Raw genomic sequence first — 26,363 nt, 5'->3', positions numbered from 1 at the left:
ATCCATCTACTAGCATTTATCTCTATCAGAAGCTTTCCTTGTGTGAAGATTTGCAGTCTCGGATCGCTTCTGCATGTTCATAAACTCTAGAAGAAAGCCAGACATGGTGGTACACCTGGTGTCCTAGCACTCAGGAGGCTGAGGCAAGAAGATTACAAGTTCGAGGCCAGGCTGAACTATGTATGAAGTCCTTATCAGAACATGCACACATGGGCACGTGCACACACAGAGAGACACACACAATCCCAGAAAAATCAGACTCTTAGTAATTTGTTATTCTTATCTGTGTGAGTTCATGTGTGTACGGCTGTTCACATGTGTGGACACACATGCATGTGACGGTATAGGTGCATATGCATGTAGAGGCCCCAGGTTGCTATCAGGTATCTTTCTGGATTAGTCGCTTTATGTATTTATTGAACCAATTCAGCTAGTCTGGATAGGCAGGGCCCTGGGGCTCTCTGCTCTCTAGCTCTTGAGAGGACTAGGATTGCTAGCAGGTACCATGCCTGTCCAGCTTTTATGTGGGTGTTGGGGATCCTGAGCCAAGTCCTCATGGTTGTGTGGTGAGTGTTTTAGTCACTGAGCCATGTCCCCAGGCCTCATATACTACTCTCAAGATAGCCTAAGGTGCCTCTTCTCTAAGCCGTGGTGTTTTTACCATTGGCTGTGCCATGCACTCGTACTACTTTGCCTGGGCACTCTACTTCGTGGTGTTCAATTTTCTCAACAGAACCTTAAACTTCTGGTGGGGAGGAAAAACAATACCTTGTGCTTGGCCTCATAGACCCAGCACCATGACACAGAATGTTAAGTACCACACAAGTCAAAAATCCTGTAAGGAAGGTTTTTTTTCTATTTTTTTAAATGTTCATTTTACATATAAGGAAACTGAGGTTTAGGCAGATTGAATGCCTCATATTTATGGAGTTGTATTGGTGCTCTGTTTGTTTGTTTGTTTGTTTGTTTGTTTTTCAAAACAAGGCTTCTCTATATAGCCCCGGCTATCCTGGAACTCAGTCTATAGTCCAGGCTGGCCTCAAATTCACAAAGATCCTCGCCTCTCTGCCTTCAGAGCACAGGGATTAAAGGTGGGTACCGCCACCACCCAGCTTGGATCAGTACTCTTAACCATACTATGTACCCATAAGCTTGTGCACTCGAAACTCCACAGATACTTAATATTTCTTCATTCTTGATCCTACTTACCATGTTTTGTTTCCGTCTGTGGACTTTACATTTTGGTACTTTCTAAAACTTGGAGATATCTTATCATTTTTTTTTTAAGCAAAACGAGACCTTCCCTTCTTACCCTGATGCTGAGCATGGCTGACTAGGCGAGCTTGTATCTTAATTGGATAAGGAGTTTTGCATTTCCCGGCTGTTGCTTCCAAAGCATTTGTCTCCAATGAGTAGGGATTAACACCTTGGATATTTTACTTTGAGGAAAGGAGCTGCCAGATTCAAGCGGGAAGAATCGAATTACAAAAAAAAAAAAAAAAAAAAGTAAGATATTGTCAAGGGACCATATCTAATTCATCTCAGTATCCTCCACAGAACCTATCAGAGAGCCGTGAGAACTCCAAAGCCAGCTTTTGTGGTTCCTGGGGAGAGCCAGCTGCATAATACAAAGAGTCAGTCTTGTGTACAAGTTTTCCAAGCCAAAATGGCCACCCAGAAGGTCAGGAGAGCAAACAGTGTTCAGAACCGATTTTCAGTTTCCAACTTTAAGGAATGACTTACAACTCTAAGAGTCAACAAAACGAGATTTCAAAAGGTACTTAAAATTGAACACAAAGACAACCAGGAAAAATAACATTACCTACCCTTCCCTATTTTCTTCCAATTTTATAACTTTAGCACAGGAAATTTTTTTATTGATTTTTATTGAGCTCTACATTTTTCTCTGCTCCCTTCGCACGGGACATCTTTAATGCAAAATTACTTTCCCTTTCCAAGTCTACTTGCTATTTATTTTGAGAACTAGTCTGAAATACTCAAAAAGATTTTATTTTAAAGAAATGACTGTATACATGTTCTATGAGTGGTTCCATGCTTGCTTTAACTCAGATATTATACAAATAATCCCTATTCTCCCCAAAGGGGTAAGGAGAAGTCTGATGAACTTTGCTGTAGTCAATGATTCTAAGCTGACTCAATCCACTGGCTCTCAAGCAAGAACAGATTTGGATTCAGTGCCTCCTGGCTTGGCGTTCACTTTATGCTGATAAGTTTGAAATGACTCAAAAGGAAGACAAGAACAGGGGGAAATTGACAAAAGAACTTGAATAAATTGAGAGGATGTCAATTAGAACAATACTATTTTTTATTCTTAGCATACCATTATCGATAGGAAAAAAATGCACCTTGGTAAAACATAACAACTTTCCAGAAAAATCAAAGACTTGGACAAGTTCCCAAGATAGACACAATTATGGCAAACAATGTGTTCCATGCCTGTCAACTAATTCCAACCTGCCTTGGAAGTTTGTGTTCACCATAGAACTGCAAAAAAATCGATAAGAAAGTTCTCGGTAGCAACAGTGACCCACCCCTGCAGTTCCAGCTATTTGGGAAGCTGAGACGTGTAAGCCCAGGACGACAAGGCCAGTGTTGACCTTCAAAAAATATTTTCACTATCAGGGTGGTGATGACACATATATTGAATTCCAAGCACTCTGAAGGCAGAAGCATGTAGGTCTCTGAATTTGAGGCCAGCCTGGTCTACAGAGTGAGTTCTATGGTATTCAGGGCTATATAGAGAAACCCTGCCTCAAATAAACAAACAAACAAAAAAACCCTCACTGACTTTTTCCATACTTATAAACAGAGCCATAAAATACTTTGTATTCTCAGCAGAAAAAGTCAAATACACAGATATTCCATAGATGTACAGACAGTGAAAAACTAAGCACCTGCAGTTTGTTTTAGCATCATCAGAACACTGTTTACATTTTTGAACGTGCAGCCACAAATAATTTTCCACCGGTCTGTACCTCTCACTGGTTTGTTTCTGATAACGGACTAAAGAAAACTGAAAAGCCCCAGTTTGAAAATGAACCGTGAACAGGACAAAAATTTGACTTCCTGCGACAAATATTTTAGTCTTCCCATAATTGGTCATCTTGGGTCTACTCCTTAACTAAAATGACCCCCCCCCCGTCTTTTTGCCCCTTTTTTGTGAACCCCCTCCTAATCCAAGAAGCTGGCATCACTACATGAGATAATCCACTGTGAAAGCTACTTCAAGAGAACAAAGGCAATGCACCTTGGTCTTTTCTTTAAAGTTGGGAGCTTTCCTATTTCTTTGAATAATATTCCAGGACATAGTGAGCCAATCCATGTTAATCCTATCTATCCTCCTATAACCTAACAGCCACACTTGCCTCAGTGTGGCTCTCTATTTTACTGCCCTCTTAAGCCACACACACCCTGGGCAGATGGGCCTCCTCGGTGGCCAATCTACAATCAAACCCATGTTGCTTTAGTCTGGCTTAAAGAAGCTTAACATGTACTCCCCTATTAATACAATTGATTTGTTTCCCAACACACATCTCTCACTCCCCTGTCCACATTATCAGGACTTCTTCTGTGGCTTGGCTTATATCTATCTTTAGGAAGGGTGTTCAGTCTGACCAGCATTTCTTGGGTAACCATCTCTTGGGTAGCCTGCCATAACTACGATCTTTGAGTCCTTCTTTAAGCCAATTCTCTTCCCTATGACAAATGTCCTATGACTGGAGACAGTATTTGAAAGGAGTCCTGGTGTGGTAGGGGTTTAGTTGATTAGTAGAATAGCTTGGCTAACATGAGCAAGTTCTTGTGTTTGATCCCAAGAAGTGAGCACACTTGTTTGTGCCTGTGTGTGTTGCACACACACACACACAAACACACACACACACACACAGAGAGAGAGAGAGAGAGAGAGAGAGAGAGAGAGCTGGGGCCCTACTTTTGCTTCCTACTGCTGTGATAAAACACTGACCACCCAATAGCAATTTAGAGAGGAAAGGGTCTGCTTCATTTTACAATAGTCATGGAGAAGTCAGGGCAGGAACGGAAGCAGAGAGGAAGCAGAGACCGTGGAGGAACGCTGCTCATTGGCTGCTCACTCAGCTTGCTTTCTCACACCTCAGAAAAGCTTGTTTACAGTGGGCTAGGCCCTTCCACATCACGTATTAATCAAGGCCATGCCCCGCAGGCTTTCTTACAAGCCAGTCTAATGGGGGCATCTCTCAACACAGGTTCCCTCTTCTCGGAGGACTTCTGCTTGTGTAGAGATAACCAAAACCAAACCAAAATGGAAAGAAAGAGAATGTGAAGTATTAGGGGTCAAGACCTATGAAAGGCTTCTTGAACACCTAAAGTACACTGAGGGATGGTGAAACCCAATTGCCTGTATGCTAAGTTTAACAATAATTAAGAAGAAAGCTAAAACATGAAACAGTTTCACTTCCTTGTATGTTCGAAAAGATAAAAACCCTCCAGTGTCGCCTCAGAGATAGGCTCCCAGGACAGAAACCCAGCTGTTCAATAGCACAGTTAGATTTTGGTGTGTGAGAAGATCCTACCTCAGTCAAAACTTTTGCTGGCCAACCTGCTACAAAAGTGAGGCTCCCTGGTCAGTCGTCCCCTCAGGATTCATCCAGGGCACTTAGAGAATAAAATGCAAACCATTTAACTTAGTCACACTGAGCTTCAGCCAGGGGTGAGGCAGTGAGTTACGAACTGTTGAAAGGGGAACAAGATGCAGACAGAGCCCTCGGTGAGCCCATGAACTAGAGGGGCAGACGGCCATGCTTTCCCACAGAGATCTAGGCTGAGACACGCCCAGGACCGGCATGGTACCACATTAACTTTTCCTGGGTAGAGATAAACATGTATGTATTTCAAATAGGGCACCAAAGACAGAACAGGAGACTGATTTCACCCAAGTCTAGCTTGGTGAACCAATGAGGTTAGTTGGAGTTACTCACAGAAGGGGGGGGCAACTTATCAGCCAACATCCCTCCCCGATCCCTGGTAATTGTTAACTGCTTATATACCCTGGAGGAGGGAAGTGCGGGCGGGGGGGGGGGGGCAGCAAACCTCTCCTGGAGTGTCACCAGAGCCCTCCCTCCACTCAATGAGGGAATGTTAGCAAGCCCAGCCTCCTGACAGCCTCATGCGGGTCATTCCAGCTGCTCAAATTTCAATACAGCAAGGGCCATGCCATGGCTGGAGCTCAGAGTTCCACAACAGATCAAGGTATACAGAGAGTGCTGTGTGGACCACCAGTAAGGGAGACAGTGTTGGTGAGGGAGAAAGAAGCAGTTGGGCTACTACCCAGACAATGGAAGACCATCATCCTGCAGCAGGCGAGGTAAGCAAGGCAGCATGGGAGAAACAGTAAGCAGAGAATAGAGGATGGTGTTGTGAGTCTGCTGGTGTGCAGCCAAGGGAGATGGAGCGGCTGAGCTGGTGAGGTCCATTCACGGAGGGCCGCAGGCACCAAGAAAATGGCCTGAAACTGTCTCCTGGTGTAGGAGTGCGGAGCCAGCAGAAGTTGTTTTTTTTTTTTCTTTAAGCAAGGGAATGACATGAACAGATGTTTTACTCATATTTATGCACTGAAATCCAGAATGTCCATAATAATTGAAATTCGTCCATAAAATGACAACATAGCCTAAAAATGTACCCCACTGTCTCTATTTTCCAGGAGCAAAGCACTGAATTATTAAAAAAAAAAAAACCCTGCTCATTAGAGTTGCATACAAAACTCTTGAGGGAAAGCAAGCAGGAACTTTTGTACGAAGAACCTTTCTTTAAAGGACACCGAGAGAATGTCTGTCTCTATCTCCCTTGTGACAGACTAAATTAACCCGAACAGTTCATTCTGAAAAGATCAGCTGCCAATCTGTGATTGAATTTGTTCCCAACACCTCTTCATTGGCTAATTTGATCCAAATCAGTTAAACTTTTCATGAGATGAAAGTCAACTCACATTATTCCTTTGTCTAAATTCCTTCAGCAGCTTCTCAGAACCTGCTGCAGAAGACCCAAACTGCTGAGAAAGGTCTCTAAGACACTTTGTGATCTGGCCTCTAATCCCCTTCTCCAGCCTATGCCCTCCAGCTAGAGTGGCCATGGCTCCTAGTAGCTCATATGATCTCCCTTTTGTTGGCCCTGATTCCTCCATTTGGTTCTCCCCTCCACTACACCACAAAGTCCTGTAAAGCTACCTGATCTATGCAGGTACATGTGGCCAGCCCCTGATATCCAATGGCGCTCACCTCCTGAAGCCCAGAACCAGTAGCTTGCTTCCTTTGCCATCCTAGCCCACGACTGAAGGGCGCTGATGGCGTCAGTGTTCTTCAATTCTCTCCCATACCCTCCCCACCAAAAAAAGAAAGCCTTGAGGTGGCAGGTTGTTGGTCTTAGTCACTGCTGGGTCCCCAGTGCCCCCACATTATATCCTGAAAGAGTGAATGAGGAAGCTACAGACCCAACTGCCAATGTCTTTCGAACCCTCAGTGTTAGGTCCTTCCCCTTGTAGTCTTTCCAAGATGAGCACTCACTGAGAGACACTCATTAGGGAGGGACCGAGGAGCCCTGCCCTGTACCTTTGAATAGCAAGAACATCACCCACCCATTACTCTTTGGATACATTCATAGAGCTCTAGCGGAAGTTTTCCAAGGACAAGGCATACCTGCGCAAAGAAATACCAGGGCTGGGCAGTTGAAAATGGTGTCAGTTTGGACATTTGAGTTAAAACTGACAGGAAGCAAAAGTCCATTCATGCTGGTTGTGGTGTTCATCAATAGGCTTCCTCCCAAACATTCAATTAGCCTTTCAGCCTCTCCCCTCACCTCCCTCTCCCGCTGCTGACTTCACATTTACCCTGTAAACTGAATGTGCCCACAAGAACATTCGCTGATTTGCTCCTGCTAAAAACACTCCAAAGTACAGTCATACGTGCTCAGAAATCGAGAGGCTTTAGCTACAACAAGCATTCCCCCACGCCCTTATCTAAGCACCCCCACTTGGCAGTGCCTACCCCACTTCCTGCAAACTCTACCATGAGAATGGGGGGCCTCTACACTATAGCATTGACTGAGTTACTACCCCAATATCAAAACACTATCTGTCCTTAAAAATACCCTCCGCACCTTCTCTCTTATATATTCTTGAGCTCGGTGGACATCATTGTCTTGCTCTCTGCGTGACAGGGCACTAGGGTCCTACTTCCACTGTCAGGGGAACTGAAGCCTAAAGGCCAAGCGTGTTCTCATTACCCCCTGTCATTTTAAACTACATCTACCGCCGCTGCCACCACTCCAATCCCCACATCAGCCTCCTCGCTCTTTTCTCTGCTGTACCCTGTTTCTAGGGGAAAATCCCAGTTTGGTGCTCATAGGCTTCCTTGCCGATTCAGGTTCTAAGTTTAGCTGAGCTGCCAGCCCTGCCTGGAAGGCTTTGCCTTAACTCCTTCCAAGCCTCCTGTACTCCAGGCCCCTGTGTCACAGGCCTGCGAAAGAACAGTAGAGAGCTGGAGGATACAGCTCGGCGACAGAGCACTTGCCTGGAAGAATAGGAAACTTGAGTTTCATAACTGGAAAGAATTCATTGACAGCACCATGTGTCCAGCTCTACATCCTTCAGAAGAGTCTGGAGCTTCTGGTAATCTCAAAGGAATGTGTCACCCAAGAAAAAATAAGATCAATTGCCATAGAGACTTGGCTCTAGATGGGTCGCCAGGTGTCCACGGGGATGTCCCCAGCTAGGACCCTGGGCAGTGGAAGAGGGGGTACCTGAACTGGCCTTGTCCCTTAAGTCAGACTGATGACTATCTTGAATATCACCATAGAACCTCTATCCGGCGATGGATGGAGATAGAGGCAGAGATCCACATCAGAGCACGGGACTGAGCTCCCAAGGTCCAGTTGAAGAGCAGAAGGAGGGAGAACATGAGCTAGGAAGTCAGGACCGTGAGGGGTTGGTCCATCCACTGAGACAGTGTACCTGTTCTAATGGGAGCTCACCAAGGCCAGCTGGACTGGGACTGAATGAGCATGGGATCAAACTGGACCCTCTGAATGTGGCTGACAGTTGGGACAGACTGAGAAGCCATTGATAACGGCACTGGGATTTGTCTCTACTGCATGTACTGGCTTTTTGGGATCCTAGTCTGTTTGGGTGCACACCTTCCTAAGCCTGGATGTAGGAGGGAGGGCCTTGGACTTCCCACAGGACAGGGTACCCTGCCCTCTCTTAGGACTGGAGGGGATGGGGGGAGGGGATGGGGGGAGCAGGAGGGAAGTGGGAGGAGGGGAGGAAGTGGGAATTTTCATTAGTATTATTTATAAAGTAATAAAAAAAGAAAAAAATCAATTGCCATGTTAGCTTTCCTATACCCAAGGTGCACTATTTTGTGTGAGAACTCTAATTTTCAATCATTGTAAAAGCGATACATGCTCACAGTAGAATTTCGAATCCAAAACTACAACTCAGAAAATAAAAGTCACTTAGAAACTCACAGAGCCTGGGCGGGAACACTGCTGACGGTTGTTCCTCAATCTCAGATCTATTTGGATTTCAAGTTGGATTCAGATTGCATGTGAAGCTGGTTTCTGGTAGCCACAATGTCTCAAATGATGTCAGAGAAACTTGAGCATAAAAGGAATTTTGGATGAGTGTTCAAAAACTCCCTTTAATTTCTAAGACACATCCACGAATTATGTAAATGTCATACTGCTAGGCAAATAAAGGATATAAATTTTAAAACTCTAGGCATTTTGACGGGCATGGTAGTGATCCCCTGTGACCTCAGCAGTTGGGAGGAGGAACCAGAAGCATCGCAAGCACGAGGGGTGCCAGGGCTACATAAGGAGCCCTGTCTCAAACAAACAAACTTGGTAGAATTTGGATAGGCTGTGTCAAACTCCAGTTTATCAAGTAGAATCTTTTCACTTAGAATGTCTGGAGTTGCCTCAACTGGTTGGGCGGGGGGGGGGGCAAAGACAGATGGCAGGAATAATACAATTACAGGCTTGAGAAGCAATTAATCCATTATAAGTCAGGTTTTTATTAATTTTTACATTTACTTATTTTTTATTTATTGAGAGAGAGATAGACAGTCAGTCCACCCCTTTCAGTGGTCAGAGGAGAGCTGTCGGAAATCAGAGCTCTCCTCTGACCCTCTGGGTCCCAGAGAATAAAGCTCAGATTATCAGGCTTGGTGACAAATGCCTTTACCTGCTGGAGTCATTTCACCCACCCAGTGCTCCTATATTTTAGATACAAGTGATGTGCATATGTTTGTGGCACAAGTGTGGCCATCAGAGGACAACTTGTAGAAGCCAATTCCCTCCTTTTCACCATGTGGGTACCAGGGATCAAGCTCAGCTCATCACGCTCGACAGGCAGCCAGCGGCTTCACCTGTCAAGTAATCTCACTGGTCCATAAAAGTCAAATTTTAAAAATAATATATTTCCTTTACTCCCAAAATACACTTGTGATAAAACATATAGTCCACGTACTATCACTGTATGTAAAGGCCCTCATCTCTCTCATATTCTCACAAACTTACTGTGATGTAAAGTCCTTCTCCCCATCAATGATAATATTAGGAAGTAAATGTATGGTCTCCGACATTAATGGCTTCCTAAAAAATACATCCATTTGGTGCAGTTATTTCAACAACACTGCCTACATATTTCATAATCAAGATAATTCTGGAAAGAATAAGATTATTGATTTTCTTGAATCAGCTGAAAGATTTCTTGCCACTTGTACCTACTCTCTGCTGAGATTTCCTCTCCCACCCCATCCCCTTCCCCTCCTTTTCGCAGTGCTGGAGATGAAACCCAGGATCATGTGCTTGTTGCAAGTATCCCGTCACTAAGCTATATCCACTGCCCAATACTCTAGTTCAAGAGGGGGAGCAAAGACAGCTCTTTCCAAAAGCCAGACAGTGCCCATGGGGATGCTGAATACCTTTCTACAGCAGGGTTGAGAAGTCTGGCTATCATCAGACAATCCACAGAGACCTGCAGCTGTGGCGCACGCTGCAGAGGTAGATTCAAAACCTCATTCCACCAGGTGCAGCTTCCTCCGAAAGAGAGTCCAGAACTCACCCAGGAACCCACTGTCATCCACTGTAGGAGCTGCAGCCCCCAGCCGGGTTAGGGACTTGCCCCTGCTTTCTGGGGAACTCCACAACCCGACAGTGACCACTTTCCAGAGGGTCAAGCCACAAACAGGTGATCAGTCCCCTCGTAAGGTTTCAGAAGCACTCTCCCCTTTGCTTGTCTATCCACTGGAAGGCCTGGAGAAAAACCCGTGTGGGAGGGCAGAAGGTCTCGGAGCTGAAAGGATTAATTAGTAAGAGTCCTCAACATCTCTCTGGAGCCAAGAGCCCCACTTGGCATAATGAGGTTGTAAATCAACCTCTGCAATGTGTGCCGCAGCTGCAGGTCTCTGTGTGTAGTCTGACAATAGCCACAGACTTGTCAGCCCTGTGATACACTGTTCATGCTATTCTAGCTGGGAGCCAGCCTGTGGACCCAAGGTTCTCTGTTCTCCCCCACAGCCCGAGAAACCACTGCTGCTGAGGATGGACTGGGTGGCTGAATGCCAGCCGTGACAGCTAGGTTTGTCTCAACTCTGAGGTCCTCTCTCTCTCTCTCTCTCTCTCTCTCTCTCTCTCTCTCTCTCTCTTTCTCTCTCTGGTTTTTCGAGACAGGGTTTCTCTGTGTAACAGCCCTAGCTGTCCTGGAACTAGCTCTTGTAGACCAGGCCGGCCTCGAACTCACAGAGATCTGCCTGCCTCTGCCTCCCAAGTGCTGGGAATAAAGGCGTGCGCCACTACTGTCTGGCTTTCTCTTCTAACAGTGCATGAAGACCATGAAGGTTCACTAGGGAACAAGCAGATGCCACCGTGCACTTGCACAGGAAGTGGTAGAATGACTGTTAATTTCACTGACAAAGGCAAGGTGGTTAAAAATAAATATGATGAAATGAGAACATCAACTATACTTCTTCAGAGTGCTGGATGGGGACATGATGATCTTTCCCTTCCAGTGTCTGGGTTTCCCTCGGAGACTTCTAACGCTAAGTATTCCTGGTAGAGTCCAAAACCATACAAGGACTGAATCTGAGGAGAGGTTATTGTTGTGGGGGAATCTCCATACTACTTATCCACCTCCCTCACCCTTTTAAGGATGCATTTCAGTGGCAGTAAGTCCACTCCCATTGCCATGCGCAGTGATGCTCGTCTCTAACTCCAGCATTCAGGAATCTGAGGCAGGGGGATTGAGAAGTTGAAGCCCCCTGGGGTTACACAGAGACACCCTATCTCGAAAATCAAATTTCCAAAATAGAGTACAGTCATTGTTCTGAAGTCAGCAATACTAATTTCCAAACTTTGAATCGAATCAGACAGAAACCCCACAGTCATTAAACACCAACTCTCCACTCTCTGTTCCTCCTGGTCTCTGGCAACCTCTGTTTTCTTTTTCGATGTATTTGCTGCATCAACATATCTCGCATAATTGGAATTGTACAAGATTGCTCCGTTTCCATCTGGCCTGAGCCACCTGCACGAGGCTTTCAAGATTTGCCCATCCTGCCATAGACGTTAGAATTTCATTTTGTAAAACTGAGTCGTATTCCCCTGGACATATCTATCACATTTGGGGTTTGTGTTCATCCGGGATGTTTCCAACTTCTGGTGAGTGTGAGGAACGCATCTCTGGACCTTGCTACAGATATCTTTTGGAGCCCTCTGTTTCAGTTCTTTGGTGAGAAGTTCCTAATTCTATTTAGAGGCAGTTCTATATTTCAATTTCTAAGGAACCACTAAGCTGTTTTCCCCAGCAGTTGCACCAGTCTGAAATTCTCCACAGCAACAGACAAGCTTCCAGCTTCTCCACATCTTAACACTTGCTATTGTGCAGGGTTCTTTTGTGAAGGCTGGTGGGGTAGGCAACAATTGCTGCAATATGTGGGACATGGTATCTCACTGGGATTTTGCTTTAGATTTCCATTTCTTGAGCATCTTTTCATGTGCTTATTTGGACATGTGTTTAAACTCCCTAAGAGAAATGTCTGTTTAACTCCTGTGCTTATTTAAAAGCAAGTCTTCTCCACAGTTGTCGAGTTGGAGGAGTTCTTCATATATTCTAGATGTTAGTCCTTTTTCAGGTATAACTGTGGCAAATCTTTCCAGCCATTTTGGGTGATGCCTTTTCATTCTCTGGCTAGTGACCTCTAATGTAAACGAAAGTGCTGGGTTTTGTTTTGAAATAGAATTTTGCTATGTAGCACAGGCTGCTCCAAGCTCACTTTAAACTGATAGTGATCCTAATGCTCTAAGTGCTAGGATTACAGATGTGTGTCACTAAACCCCAGTCTCTTTTTGATTTAATTTTAAAAAGATGGTCTTGCTTTGTAGTCTTGACTGACCACTATGTAGACCTAGTAGATAGCCCAGGCTAGCCTTGAACTCTCACTCCAGAGACCTAAGATCACTGTCTACTACCATGCTCAGCCTCAATCTTGTTTCTTAAAGAAAGCCTGGGTAAATCTTCAAAGATCCAACCGAGAGCTTGAAGAAATTGCTTTCTACTCTTTTCAGGCTATATGAGAAATGGAAGCTTTAAGATTACAAACTCATGACTTCTTCTCTCTGGGTTCCGCTTTGGAGCAGCTGATGCTGTTGAACCCTGGTGGATTAGGGAGCCACAGAAAGAGACCCCATACTGGTTATGGCAGCAAGCCCACTGAGTGCAGGCAAGATGATGATGACTTGAGATCTTACATGGCTCCTCAGTCTCACCAGCTCCATTTTCCTCAGCAGCCCTTAAAGACACAAACCCTCAGAATTGCCAACACTTAAGAAAGAATAATATTTTTCATTATTGTGAGGTTTCTTTCTGCCTTGAAGAATCAAACCCTTCGGCAGTGGGTCAGCTTCTGAATTGCAAGCGTACCCTTTCGCTTTGGTTTCTTTGTTGAGATGAGGGGGGTCTCACAATGTAGGGTGGTCTGGCCTCAAATTCAAGACCTTCCTCCTTTGGCTTCCAGAGTACTGGGCTGGCAACCCCATGGAGCATCAGTCAGTCATTCAGAGCCCAGGACTCATTCACGCCAGGCAAGTGCTCTCCCACTGAGCTACAGCCCAAGTCCTAAGCACTGCCTTTTTCTCATGGCTCTGCTCTTTTGTCTTTACAGCTCTCCATCCTATCCCCTCTCTTGCTTGCCGAATGGACCCTTCTAAACAAGTGCATGTCATACGCCATACGCGAGGTTATTTTTTAAGTACATTGAAGCATAATTCCTCCTCTGGGCAACAAGAAAGAAGTCACACTCAATTCCTTCTAAAGACGGCCACGTGCTCATACTCAAATCCCCTACGATGGCCATGACTCAGTAGCTCATGAGAACAAACTCAGGGCACATCTGCAGAACTCCAACGCCTTTCGTCTATAGGGTAGAAACACGGGGCAGCTCTGGAAAATGGCTATCTTCAATCAGATTCACGTCTTTGTGTGGGAAGTTGCACATGTGCACCTGTGCACAGAGGCCAAAGAGAACTTCAGACTCCCAAAGCTGGAGCTACAAGTGTTTGGAGGAGGCTTGGATTGCCGCATGGGTGCCAGGTTCTGAAAAGCAGTCTCCATGACCTTGCTGTGACTGCTGAGCCGTATTTCTAGCCCCAATCCCCAGCCCTGACCAGCATGAGGCCTAGAGTTTGCTTCCTCCGCACATACGGGAAAGCTGGGGAGTCAGACACAGGGGTTCCCTGGGACCAACTGGCTCCTTGTGCTAACTAGCATTGGCCAGCTCTGGATTTACCAAGAGATCCCGCCTCAATAAACACAAGCTGACAACGATCAGGGAAGACACTGGGCACCAACCTCGGGCCTCCACATTTTTAGTGCATACACACCTGCAATTGTGTGCGCACACACATACAAACACGCATACACGCATGAGCGAGCACACGTACACATACACAAAACAAAACAAAATCCAGTTCTGTCAATTACAGATCACTGAGCTACCAAACTGATTTTCTTTTTTGTTTTTTTATTTGTTCTTGGTTTTCAATACAGGGTCTCACTGTGCAGCTCTGGCTGTGGCCATTATGCAGAACAGGCTGCTCTCTGACCTCAAACTCACACAGATCCACCTGCTTCTGCCTCCTGAGTGCTGGGATTTAAAGTGTGCGCCACTGAGCCTGGCTCCACACTGACTGGTTCACATAAGCAGACTACCACCCGAAAGTGTTACGTTATCTAGAAAACACACCTCTGGCCTAGCACAGGAAGAAAACCATGAACCAAATGAACTACATGCGTTCACTCAAATATTCAAGCTGGAAACTTCTAGAGAGGCCATTACCTGCACGTCCCAATACAAATGAGTAAGAAATCTGAGTGTTAAATATTAAGAAATTGCTTCACTTCTTCCTTTTTAGTTTTGACACTGGGTCCCACTCTATAGCTCAAGCTGGGAACTCACAATCATCCCCCTTGAGCCTCCCTGGAGCTGGGATTACAGGTGTGTGTCATCTCTCTCTCTCTTTGAAGTAACGCAAATCACTAGGGGAAAACCCCGAACATTTTTAGCATGTTAGCATAAGCTTCATTCAGCCTTAAAACCATTTCATTACGGGTAGGAGTAAAGACAAGGTGGGAGAGGAGAGAACAAAGTGCTTCTGTGCTCTGACTCTGGTGTTTCTGGAAAGCTCCGTTAGCACCTGGGCTATGCGGAGATGTGTTGCGTGTGTCGTCTCACGCGATTCTACCAAGAACCTTGGAAGGTGGAGAATACTACCACAACTCATATTTTATCAATGGGAAAACAGAAGGAGAGATCTAAGGCAACTTGCTCAGGTGACGGACGGAGTTGCTGCAGTGGGCAGAGTTCTAGGATGCCCCCTAGGCCTGTTTTTGTGTTCTATCTGCCTCTTGCACATAAGAGGGAACTGTGCTTATTAGGAAATACTGCTCCCCCAATTAAGCTATCCAACAGTTGACTTTGAGATCATCAAAGGGAGGCCTAACTGAATTCGATGACTCCTAGAAGCATGGGCAGGGCTCATCATGAAGCGGAAGACTCCCCTGCTGAGTTTGGACCAATAGACTGCCATGTAATAAGACAGCCAACAGGCTGGGACTGACACCATTCTTTGGGAGTTGGTGGGCGCTGCCGGCTGCCAGCCGGCAAATGGGATCAGTTCCTACATCTAACCACTGGATCCTGAGACTGAATTTAGCCACCCTGCACAAGCTCGAGAAAGGCTGGAAGCTTCCAGAAGACAGTGCTCCCACCACTTGTGGACACAGAGGAACGTCTCCTACTGAGCCCTGTCCATGCTACTGCCCCAGAGAGATTGAGAACTAGGAAGTGTGCTTTCTTTTAAGCTGCTAGATTTGTGGCACTATGCCATGCAGTAATAGAAAAGTAACACGGTACGGAGTCAAAGCCAGGGCTGCTTAACCATGGGGTGCACACTCCTAACCAGTACGCGAGTTTTGGTAACATGTGTACGAATTCCTAAACATTTTAGCACTTCAAAACCTGTAGAGAGGCTGTAGAACCTCCACTGTAGAATATCTGCCCAGCAGGTGTGAGGCTCTGGGCTCCAGCTCCAGTCACAGGGGTTGAGAGAACAGAGGTGGAAACAGAAAGAGAGAAGGCAATGAGAGAACTCTGTAAGTCTATGGACAGCAGTGCTCATCATCTTTCTACTTTCTGATGAAGATGTTTCAAGTTCAGGAATTTGGGCGCCCATACCCTAGCACGTAAGTTCTCCCGCGAGAACGTGCATTCAGCAGAAATATAAAGTGAGACGAGGTAAGTCATGCAAAATGGGCAAGACAGAAATGTGAGGTTTTATTTACCAAAAAGCGCCTTCCTAGAGCTTTTGCTGGAGCTCCAGGCTGCGCTCCTGGCACATCCTTTCCTTCTGACTGTGGCACGCGCTACAACAGGATCTGTCTGCTGCTTGCAAGCAGATCACAACACTCTACCTCTCTCACAGGGCTCAACTAAAGCTCTGCCCAATGTGAAAAGCCTGGGGATTCCCTCCTGGAGCTAAGTGTTGTAAAGGTGGAATTGCAAAACCCTAACACTGCGATGGCTTCCTGGAGAGCAGCCATCTGCAAGTCAGATCTCCCGATCCTCCTTCACTGGAAACTACACACACAGTCAAATCAGAGAAGTCGCTGTGGAGTGTTTGCAAGGGATGACCTCATTCAGATTATTACTACGACTGCTCCCCTTGCGTAAATAAACAAATGTGCTAAAGTTAACTTTCCCATATTCTATAGATAGAAAGTGCTGTTCCAACCCGGACTCCAGCGCAGTCGTTCTCAGTCACTCGCTGTGTTACCCATTCTGTTCCTACTCTGCTGCCAAGGTATTCTCCCCATCCTTCGCAGCCTAGCAAGAAGCCTTCCCACAGGATTGCACAACAAATGCTCACTGATGATAAGGAACGAGGCCAGAGTCCAGGGGACTAGGAATCACTCAGGAGCATTCATCATTATGAAAACATGGGGGGACTTGAACAGGACAGAAGGCAAGGGGATAAAGGGGCAGTCTGGGGACAGGCCCCACTTTTGTGGATGTCACTCTAATGAATGCGTGAATAGGTTCTTACCACTGAGAACCCCCAAATAAATGTTGACTAACCACAAACGAGAAGAACTGACTAACTCTGGCACTAAGACCATTTAAAAGAAAGAAAACTAACCCAGTTTTCCAGCACTGATTTCTTCCTTTTGGAAAAGCTTCTGCTACACATCTGGAAATGATTTTCTAACACTCTAATTCCAATGAGTCATCTACAATATTAAGCAATGCTTCCATAGGGTGAACCCTGATCATATTTTTCCATTAGCTGGCATTCATTGAGGTCAATGAAAGGCAAAGTCTGACCCAGGCTTGGAGAAGCTCACCCTTCACAGCTCCGTAAGCGACCGTCAAGAAGTGTCTTAAAAGGGACAGAAGCGCAATCGTTCTCCCAGCACCCATGCAAGATACACTGACACCCTTTCTTCCCTTTCACTGGCCACACACAGAAGTTGGATCCAAAGGCTATTTAAGAAAGAAACAACCATGAGTAAAGGCAGAACAGCACTATGGGAGCACTAGAAAACAGGACAACACAAAATTCAGGAGGTGGGGGATAAGGGCAGGCTCCCTACACAAAAGAGGAAGGCAGGTCACAGTACAGTCTCAGCCTAGGTTCAAGACCCATGAGACTGTCAGCAAGAATTCCCCAAAAGAAGCGGGCAATGGTGGCACATGCCTTAAATACTAGCACTCTGGAGGCAGAGGCAGGTGGATCTCTGTGAGGTTGTGGCCAGCCTAGTCTACAGTGACTTCCAGGACAGCCAGGGCTGTTATACAGAGAAACCCTGTCTTGAAAAATAAACAAACAAACAAACGGAAAAGAATTCCCCCAAAGAATAGCCTGCAAATGGCTGCCAGTCCACTCCTTGCTCTTTCAGTCACATATTAATATAGTGGCTCCAACCACCTACTTTTAACCCATATCACATAAGCTTTCTAACGTTTAACACTTCTAGTATTTATATTTAGAAGCAGAACGTAAATCTTTTTCTTGGCATCTTCTAGCCCTTGAATTTCTTTCAGGTTTCAATGAAGGAATAAACTATGCATTCACAGAACTAGTAGGCACTTTAGAGCCAGTGTGGCGGCACATACCGTGTAATCTCAACAGTTGGGAGAAGATAAGGAGTTCAATGCCATCCTGGGCTGTGTAAGTACCTGTCTCAAACTTGGTATGTAGTCACTTATAAGTGGATATTAGCAGTTAAGTAAATGACAACCAAGCAACAATCCATAGACCCAATGTTAAGTAAATGATAACCAAGCAACAATCCATAGGTTAGAAAAAGAGGAAGGCTCTAGGGAGACACATAGATCTCCCCAGGAAAGGGAAATGGAATCGATTTTACGATGGACTGGGAGCTGGAGAGATTAGGTGGGTTTGGGGGGGGGGAGATGGGATGAAAGGAGAGAGTTCAGGAGAGAGACAGCTGGAGTTGGGGGACATCTCAGGGGGTGGCAACCTAGTGCAGTGGAGGTTTTCTGGAATCTTTGAAGGTGGCCCTGGTGAGGACTCCTAGTTATGGGGGATATGGAGTCTCAACTGGACATCAGGCAAGGCTTCCAGTGGTGGGACTGGGTTGTATTTTGTTGAGTTGTTGGCCAAGGCGATCCCATGGAGATCTCCAAACACCCAGGCTGATGCTTGGGCAAAGGATTGCCCTCCAAAAGCAGGTTCCCATTGCCGAGGACCACATCCACAGAGGCCAAGCTGGTGCCTACATGAAGCCTCTGTTCTCTTTAGTGTGGGAAGGTACTCATTCTGCTGGCTACAGAAAGAGAAATGTGGACACCAACCAAGCCACAAAACCCTCTGACCTACAATCTCTCCTGTGTGCAAGATGTGCTGGGGCAATGGTGGTGCAGAACGTGTGTGAGCGCCGAACCAATGTCTGATTTAACTTTAGGTCCACTCCACAAGAGGGTCCCATACCCATCACTGCTTAGATGGCGAGGAACCAGATAGCCATCTCTGGATAGCCCAGAGACCTAGGGGAAAACTAAACATGACTAATCTTAAAAAAAAAATCAGTGAAATGATTTTCAGTGATAATCTGTTAAACTCATAGATGGGTGCCTTGTCCACCTGTCAACAGAAAGGCTCCTCTGGCAGCAGATGGGAGTGGGTGCAGAGACACACAGCAAGACATTATGTGGAGAGAGTCTCTAAATTGGCAGTTTCCATCAGGTCCCTCCCTTCAGAGTTTAAGGAATCTTTCAGAAGAGGTTGTGGAAAGACTGTAGGAGTGAGAAGGGATGAAGGACACCAGGAGAACATGGCACACTGAATCAACTAACCAGGGAACATATGAGCTCAGGGAGACTGAAGTGGCAAATACTGGTCTGTAGGGGATACACCAGGTCATCTGTGTATATGTTGTGGCTGTTAGCTTGGTGTTTATTTGAAATTCATAATGGCGGGTGTGTCTTTGACTCTTTTGCCTTCTCTTGGGACTCTTTTTCTCCTGTTGGGTTGCCTTGTTCAGCCTCAGCACAGGCTTTTGTCTTGTCTTACTGTATCTTGTTTTGTTGCATTTGGTTGTTGTCTCTTGGAGACCTACTCTTTTCTGGAGGGAGATGGAGGGGGAGTGGATCTGGAGCAGAGGGAAGGTGGGCTGGGAGGAGTAGAGGTTGGGGAAACAAAAGGGATGTCAGAATGTATTGCATGAGAGAAGAATCCATTTTCAATAATAATAATAAAGAACCTGTTTCAAAAGACAGTATAAGAAAGAACTCTATTACTTAGTGGCCAGAAATGAGAATTGATACTATATTACTTATTTACCAGAAATGAGAATTGATTATATGGTTTCCTCAGGCCAGAAGGAATTAATGAAACTTCCTAGATAGGAGACAAACACCACTTTACTAAACCAGCATAATCCCTAACTACACTCTAAACATTTGTCCTTATATCAATAGATAAGTGTAACCCTCACCCCTCAACAAGGAATTCTTGTGTTGAGACAGAGATTACTACTGAAAACTGCACTCAACCAAAACGCAGAATTATGAAGTTTGTTCCAACTGATAGACCTACAAAACAATTCCTACACCTAACACTCAAGGAATATTTTGGAAGATGGGTTAGAAAAATTGTAAGAGAAAGAGAATCAGAGAGTTTTCTGTGAGACTATGCCTCCTAGGAATGTCAAAAGCTACACCCACGAAGCTTCAACAACATGACTGACTAAACATGATCTGAGCAAGGACGACAACAGGCATGCTAAAGTGGACAGGGAAGCCACTCAACCCCATACAAAGAACTCCAGGCAACTAAGGAATGCTGAGAGTGGGAGAAATAGCCTTCCCTAGGGAAGAGCACAGCAACTGCCTATTTATACCAAATAGTTGTCCCTGAAAACATATATAGAAGGAACATTATACAGACCTAGCAAGTTATATTTGGGAATATGTATGTACACACACACACATGTATATGTATATATGTATGTATATAACAACAATTAGTAAAAAAAAAAAAAGACCATAAATGTGAAAGAGAAGAAGGTGCAATTTTTAAAAAAAAGAAGAATCCTTATAGTACTTGAGAACTTAAAAATGTACCAGGCTTTTCTTTTAGGTTACCCACCAGCTCTCAAAACATGACATAGAGACTTCTTATTGGCTATGAATGCTGAGCCCTATCTTAGCTCTTATTTTAATATCTTTATCTACATTTTGCCTTGGAGCTTTTTACCTTCTTTCTTTCTGTATATCTTACATTTTTACTATATCTATGTCTGTCTGCCTGGCAGCTGCCTAGCTTCTAACTTCAAGCATGTCCCTCTCTTTCTCTCTGGATCTCCTCTCCTCCTCTCTTGAGCCCAGATTGCTCCTCCTATTTATTCTCTCTGCCCACCAGCCCTACCTATCCTTCTCCTGCCTAGCTATTAGCCATTCAGCTTTTTATTAGACTAATCAGGTGCCTTGGGCTGGCAAGGTGGAAACAGAAACACAGATTTACATAATTAAACAAATGTAGAATAAATAAATGTAGCACATCTTTACTATCCCAAAACGTAAGAATAAATGAATGGGAGCCAGGCAGAGCAGCACACCCCTTTAATCCCATCACTCAGGAGGCAGAGGTGAGTGGATTTCTGTGAGTGTGAGGCCATGATTATGTGGTAAGACTCTCAAAACACAACACAATGAAAAGAATGAATGGGTCAATTGCTGATGACATAGGAGCTTTGAATGGAAAGGCTTGCCTCTGACAGTTAAGACACTCAGATCAGAGCGCTTGTCTAGGAAAGTAAGTGGCAGCTCCTTTTCCCTCTGCACTGGTGTGCCACCTTCCTTGGTAGCATGCACATCTTTGAATTTCGTTCTTTCTTCTTGATTTAGCTTCTTTCCATTGCACTGTCCCATCCAAGTCTGCTTTTCAACCATTACTCTCTTCAAAATGTAAGATATACATGAAAAATATATATCTTGTATTTAAATTGAGTTTTGAATATTTCCTCATAACTTCAAGTATAGAGAGGGATGGGGTAAATAGCCAGAACACAAGATGTTTAGTCTAGTGTTACCATTCTGTAGTACCAGAATGATAAATACAGGTGCAGGCTTGTATTCAAAGAGTGTTTAATATGAAGAGTCATCCCTAATACACACTGGAGACTTTAGAGGTCACATCAGTGTGGCTTCGTTTGTTTCTTGTTCTCTTTTGAGACAGATTTGACTTATAGCACAGCATGCCTTTGTAGAAGGAACTGTGGGCTGCGTTCCTGTTGCCTGGCTCCCGGCCGCCTGGCTAGCTTATGCCCTGAAATAACTACACACAAATTGTATTCTTTTAAATACTGCTTGGTCCATTAGCTCTAGCCTCTTACTGGCAAATTCTCACATCTTGATTAACTCATTTCTAATAATCTGTGTATCACCACAAGGTGGTGGCTTACTGGGAAAGATTCTAGCCTACATCCACCTAGGGTCAAAGAATCATGGCGTCTGCCTCATTGCCTTCTTCCCAGCATTCTGTTCTGTCAACTCCACCTATCTAAGCTGCTGTCCTATCAAAGGCCAAGGCATTCTCTTTATTTGACCAATGAAAGTAACACATAGACAGATGACCCACCTACATCATGCCTTGAAATAGTCACCTTCCTGCTGAAGCCTCCCAAATGCTGGGATTATAGGTGTACAACACCATGCCCAGCTATTTTTTAAGATTAAAATCTTTTAATATTACATCACTTTCCCTTATCTTTTCTTCCTTCAATCCCACTCTTCTCCTTCACTCCCTCTCAAATTGATGGATTCCTTTTTTATTATTGCTACATGTGTGTTTGTGTGTGTGTGTAGATATATAAATACAAGGTTCTGAGTCCACTTAATGTTGCTTAAATTGCGTATAAATGAGTTCAGAGCCAACCACTTTGTATTGTGTGACATGAGGGCCAGCTTGTTGGGGTTTCTGTCCCGCCTGGTCCCCCACAGCCTGCAAGTCCCAAAGAAAATCACACAGAGATCTCCATAACTTATAAAACTGATTGGCCCATTAGCTCAGTCTTCTTATTAGCTCTTGTAGTTTATATTAACCCATTAGTTTTATCTATGTTAGCCACATGGCTCAGTACCTTTCACAGCAGGGTAGGTCACATGTTGCTTCTTTGGTGGTCTGGGCTGGACTGGGAGGAATGGGCTTCCTCCTTCCTAGAATTCTCCTGTTCTCATTACCCCACCTCTACTTCCTGTCTGGTTGACCCGCCTATACTTCCTGCCTGGCCAATCAGTGTTTATTTAAAATATGATTGACAGAATATAGACAATTCTTCTGCACCACTATTGGACAGTTAGAGAGTAAACCCTGGGAGAGGCTAATTCTCCCTCTGTCAGCAGTCATTAGTTGCCTGTAATTCTGTAATTCATTGTCTGGGGTTGGGGAGGAATCCCACTTGATTCCCCCCTTCCACAATGGCATGTCTGTTGTGGTATTATCATTGTTCAGGTCTTGTTTAGTCAGTCATACTGTAGAGGCATCATGGGTGTAGCTTCCTTGCCATTTCTCAGATACACAATCACAGCAGACTTCCTGGTCTTATGGCTCTTACAATCTTTCCATCCCCACTTGTCTTAGTTAGGGTTGCTATTGCTATGGTGAAACATCATGACCAAAAGCAAGTTAGGGAAGAGGGTTTATTTCGCTTACACTTCCACACTGCAGCCAACCACGGAAGGAAGTCAGAGCAGGAACCTGGAGGCAGGAGCTGACACAGAGCTGTACTGCAAGACAGAGACTTTCAGATGAGGTCCAGCTGGACTCTTATAAGATCACTGAAGTCCTCTGTCTGACGTGTATAGTGTCTTAGGCAACAGAGAATTACTCTCAACCTCTGAGAGTCAACCAAGGGCAAGAGCAATAGGCTATATTGTTTTAGAAATCACTTGGACTACCCTGACCAACTACTTGAATGGCAGTTTCTCGTGCTTGGCTGTTGGGTCACAGTTTCCTCTGAGGCTGAAATAGTCTATCCTGCAGGAAGCTCCTTAAGCAGGAAGGTAAACTACTCAAAATGGCTTCAGGAAGTCACTGAAACAGACCGGATTCACTAGGCCCCTCCCTGCCAGAGTAGGCAATAAAAACTGAGAGTCCCTCTCAGAAGAGCAGAGAGTCAAGCGGCAAAGAAGACTCTGAGACCAGACCAGCTGCCTGGAAGAAGCAGAAGCCAGCTGAGCTGCCTCCAAGGACTTGAGATCAACTGAGTCACAAGGAAAGGACACTCTCCAACCTGTCAAGTTGCCTCAGGCTATGCAGTGTACTACAGTTTCCCAGCTCTTGTGAGCTGTCTGTCACCCATGCTGGGCTGTGGGCTTTGGTGACACATCTGTCTTTGAGTCATTTCTGCTCCTGTAAGTAACCCCTTACCCACAGTCCTGTAAGTAAAACCAATAAAACTTACTGGCTCACCAAGCTGGACTTTGGTGGTGTCCATACCTTGGTCTGTCATGGGCTGTCTATCTGTGGTGAGTAGATGTGTGTACTGTGTCCCCCCCAGAAAAAAAGTTTTGACACACAACACAAGTACTGGGGCTTTTGTTAGTCTATGGCTCTTGTGGGGAGCACTGTGAGTCCAAGTAGCATAATTCATCGTGTGTGTATTGTGTGTGTGTATGTGTGTGTGTGAGAGAGAGACTGACAGAGAGGCAGAGAGACAGAGACAGAGAAATGAGAAAAATGGTAAAGGGGCTCTAAATGGTAAAGAGTAAGGAAGTTAATATGGAAGGGCGGGAAGGAGGGACAGATAATGCCAAGGATACTTGATAAAGCCTCAAAGAACCATATAATTTTATATTTATCTAAAATTTTATTCCCATATTACTTTTGGCCCAAGATCTTGCACATGCGTATGCAAGCACTTACTGCTGAGATTACCCCTCTACGTCATACATACTTCAAAAACATTTTTGTACTATGGCTTAGAGCCCAGTTGCAACCCAATCTAATTTTTATTTATTTTTAGTAAACACTACACACGTTGAATATTTTTAATTAAAAAGCAAGCATTGGCGATAGAGTTCAGTGGTACAGTATAATCCCCAGGGCTGAAAAAAAATGTCATAATACTGCAGACTATAAAGATATTGAATAAATCAACAGCCAATTAGTCACAGAAAGGTTAAAATAAATCAGTAACTGAGCCTAATTGTACATGCCTCTAATCTCAGTTATTTGAGAGGCTGAAGTAGCATAAGTATCCCTGAGTTCAAGACCTGCCTGAACTAGAATAGGTTCACGGCTAACCAGAGCAACTTAGAGAGCCTGTCTCAAACTAAAAAGTAAAATGAGGTCTGGCAATAGAGACCAATGGCAGAGTGCTATCTATAACATGTGTAAAGTCCAGGATTTCATCTCAGTACTAGAAAAAAAATATTACCCAAATATGAATAATGAGGTGTAAAATGCATCCGTTTATTTATCTGCTCTGTGTGTATGTGGTATGTGTATGTGTCCACACGTACTTCTGTGGGTAAACTCAAGTCTATGTGCATGTGTAGAGACTAAAGATGACGTTGGCTGTCTCCCACAATCCATTTCCACCTTGATTTTCGAGACAGATCTCTCACTGAGCATAAAGAGCCCTGTTTTGACTAGACTGGCCAGCTAGCACACCACCTGGAGATGTGGCTGCCTCTACAACCTAGCACTGAGGTCGCGGGTCTCAGCATCAGTATGCCTGGCTTTCACTTGGGTGTGGAGGATTTGAACTCAGGTCCTCATGCTCACACCACAGTACTTTACCCACGGAGCCAACTCTCCAGTCTCCTAGAGAAGTCTCCTCAGTATTTTTAAGACAGGCTCTCTCCCTGTGTAGCTCAGGCTGCCCACTACCCTCATACCTTCGCCTACCAAGGGTGAGATTACAGGCCTGCGTCAGCACACCTGACCACTCAGTTCAGGGTTTGGTGGTTGCTGTAAGTAACCACTTTCATAATGGAGGCGGCAGTATATGAGAAGTGACCGCCATGCTTGTGGTTCTGTTTTGACCTGAACATTACCGTTACTCTAAACGGAGTTCGTAAAAGATACATAAAATCTTACATTCATCTCCATAAAAATAAGCTAACTGTAATGACTTTGCACTGTCTTTTCTACCGTCAGTGGCCAGAAGAGAATGAGTTTCCCCAGTTGCGGGTAGTTTGAAGGGTTGCATTCTTCGTTCTGCTGACTCATTTGTATAATTATGGAGAAGCAACTTTGGATTGAACACTTTGAAGGCTTTGGATGAAAGCTACTAGGTAAAAGCCAAGCAATTTTATTGTCACAGCGAGGGATTATGAGTCAGAAAGTAGAACATCTACTCTTCACCGTGTGACCTGGGTGGCAGTGGGTCCAATAAAATGGGATTGTGAACAGTCCCAAGTCATGGTGCACAGACAGCTGTCAATCACTGTGCACACTTGGGTACAGCTGTGTTTACACAATGCAGCCTGTAGGGAAGTTAAATTTGGGCAAAATCAAATCATTTAAGCATAAACTCAACCCACTTTTAAAAGACAAACTCTATTGACATTCTTTGCAAAGAAAATAATTCCTTTGGGATGGAAATGACCATCTCATAATATACATCTTCTGTAAAGTCACTTGTAATTTCTAACACAAGGACACTCCTGTGCCAGAAGATCTTAAGTTTTATTTAAATAAAAGAACCAAAACACAGGCCTATTTGAAACTCAGGAAAAAAATCACTGCCATGACTCCTTATAATAGCAATGCATGTAATGTATTGATTAAATTTGCTTGAAATTTAAGTCCCCACCAGATGTGGTGGCTTACAGATGTAAGCACTTGGAAGGAAGAGGCAGGAATTTTTCAAGTTCAATGTAAGTCTGATCTATATAATGTGTTCTAGACCAACCTGGGTTATAGAGTGAAATCTTTTCTCTCTTTAAAAAAAAAAAAAAGAAGAAACACATCATAAAGCTAGATGCGGTTAACCAACCAGTATTCTCTGTGACTGGAAGGCAGAGGCTAGATGGTCACAAGTTCAAGGCCAGCCTGAGTTACATAGTGAGACCTTGTCAAGAAAGACAGCCTCAAAAGCAGCAGTTCTCTTGCCGGGGCGGTGGTGGCGCACGCCTTTAATCACAGCACTCGGGAGGTAGAGGCAGGCGGATCTCTGTGAGTTCGAGACCAGCCTGGTCTACAGAGCTAGTTCCAGGACAGGCTCCAAAGCCACAGAGAAACCCTGTCTCGAAAAACCAAATAAATAAATAAATAAATAAAGT

At 44.7% G+C, this 26,363-nt stretch overlaps 1 protein-coding gene across 2 annotated transcripts in view; it reads right to left on the bottom strand.

Annotated features, from left to right (window-relative positions):
- The window catches only part of Dock11 (dedicator of cytokinesis 11), a 195,480-nt gene that overhangs the window by 148,334 nt on the left and 20,783 nt on the right, over positions 1 to 26,363 (bottom strand). The window lies entirely within an intron of this gene.

The sequence above is a fragment of the Alexandromys fortis genome, unplaced genomic scaffold (assembly GCF_014885135.2).
Source record: "Alexandromys fortis isolate MF-2015 unplaced genomic scaffold, M_Fortis_MF-2015_v1.1 scaffold_189, whole genome shotgun sequence".
Lineage (NCBI taxonomy): Eukaryota > Metazoa > Chordata > Mammalia > Rodentia > Cricetidae > Alexandromys > Alexandromys fortis.
The sequence above is the reverse complement of the archived record's forward strand: the minus strand, read 5'-3'. Positions and strand labels throughout refer to the sequence as shown.